This window comes from Elephantulus edwardii, unplaced genomic scaffold (genome assembly GCF_000299155.1).
Source record: "Elephantulus edwardii isolate Elephantulus edwardi_28Jun2011 unplaced genomic scaffold, EleEdw1.0 scaffold01469, whole genome shotgun sequence".
Lineage (NCBI taxonomy): Eukaryota > Metazoa > Chordata > Mammalia > Macroscelidea > Macroscelididae > Elephantulus > Elephantulus edwardii.
In genome coordinates this window covers 4,863-7,031 of record NW_006401219.1, presented here as the reverse complement: position 1 = coordinate 7,031, position 2,169 = coordinate 4,863, and positions in this window count along the sequence as shown.

The following is a 2,169-nucleotide window of genomic DNA, read 5'->3' as shown; positions in this document are numbered from 1 at the left end:
ATCATATATTCCTTTTAAACAGTTCTTTCCTTCATCTGTCCCAATGTAGTGTTCATTATTTATGCCCTCTTAGTTTCCCTCCAATGCCCATGTCAGTCCCATTTTTAGGATGAGTGCTGCCAGCATCCAGAGGGACCTTTCCCTCATGGGTCAAGAGGAAAACCCAAACCAGTGTTTGCTTCACTTAACAGAGGTTTTGAAATCTGAGCCCTCCTTAAGAAGCAGGTCTTAAGGATGCTATTTACAGTTACAAGTGCTTGGAATGATGTTGATGAGTCATCATGAACAAATACTTGGCACTTACTGTGGGCTCCAGTGCCATTTGACAATGACCTGGCTGATGAAGATCGTGAAGGATTTAGAGATTCTGGTCATATGATGACATAGAAATAACTGATTACTTAAGCTAAAAGTTTATCAGCTCCAAGTGTCAGTAAATGAAAAGCAGAAGATACTGAAGACATGCTGAACATTGACAGTGATGTATTTGTTTTGCAACCTTTGTTATCTGCTGTCAAATCAGCTACAACTCATAGCACCCCTGTGAACAATTAGTCACAACCTTCCTCTATCATAACTATTCTGTGCCGTCCTCATGATCTCCAGCATGCCTGAACCCATTATTATAGTCACTGTGTTAGTCCATCCTTTTGAAGTTAGGTGGTGATGCTTTGTTAGTCCATCCTTTTGAAGTTAGGTGGTGATGCTTGGTTTTGGGGGTTTTGTTTTGTTTTGTTTTGTTTTCAATTTCTCTGGCCCTCTACCTTTCCCAGCATGCTGTCTTTTTCCAAGGACTCATCTGTACTGACAGCAAGCCTAAAATACATGAGATGAATAAATACATGTGAAAACTAGACTCCGATGAGATGATCAATGTTAAGTGTTTGGTACAAAATAAATGCTTATTAAATATATTAACTACATCATAATCACTGCTAAACCAAAGGAAAAGATGAGTGGTCTCTTCCGTTCCATTTACAGCCTCGGAAAATCTGCTGAAAATCTGTTGGAGGGTCAGTTATGAATTGATTCTGACTCAACATCATACAAAACCACCGTTTGAAAAAAAAAAAATACAACCACCTTTTAAAAAAAGAAAGGTAAAGCATCTGACATTGAAGCTAAGAAATCACCCTAACTTGGAGAAGGACATCATGCTCAGAAGGTGGAGGGGCAGCGCAGGAGAGGGAGACCCCAGATGAGATAGATTGATACAGTAACTGGGGCAATAGGGATTGATGTGTTGGAATTAGTGAGACTAGCTCAGGACAGGGCAGGCTTCAGAGCTGCTGTACTTAAGGTCGTTATGGGTCATAGGTGACATGACGTCACATAACAACAACAACAAAGTTAAATAAGTATTCTTCAAAATATATCATTTTAAGCGATGCCTTGTCAATGTGCTGTTTATAATTGCTGGAAAAACCAAAGCTAAACTTAACGCTGTTGCGTTGATCCTGACTCAGTGACTTTGAAGACAAAGTAGAACTACCACTTAGGGCTCCCAAGGCTGTAAATCTTTACAGAAGCTGACTGTCATTGTTCTCCCGTGAAGGGCCTTGTGGGTTTGAACTACTGAATTTAAGGTTCATTGCCAAGCACTCCAACCATTGCACCAGCAGAGCTCTTTGTATGTACTGTACCTGAACCACTGCTATCAAATCAGTTCTGACATAGTGACCCTCCTACCAGTTTCTGAGGCTATAAATCTTTATGGAAGGAGATTGCTCACTTACTTTCATGGAGATCTTGATGGATCTGAGCAGCCTAACACAGCATGTATTACACCACCAGGGTTCCTTTATTGTTGTTAGGTGCTGTCAGGTCTACGAAGACTCATAGCGATCCTTTGAAAACAGATCTGAACTGTGTCCTGTCTTGTGCTATCCTCATAATCTCTGGCCTATGTCAGTCTGTCTTGTTGAAGGTCTTCCTCTCTTTCACTGATCCTCCTCTTTTCCAACCATCATGTTACTTGCCTCCCCTAACAACATGACCAAAGTATGTAAGATGAAGTTTCATCATGCTTATTTCAAAGGAGCATTCTGGATGCACTTTTCAAAGACATATCTGTTTGTTCTTTTGACAGTCCATGGGATATTCAGTATTCTTCTCCAACATCACATCTTAAAAGTATCACTTCTTATTAATTGTCCAGCTCTCAAATGC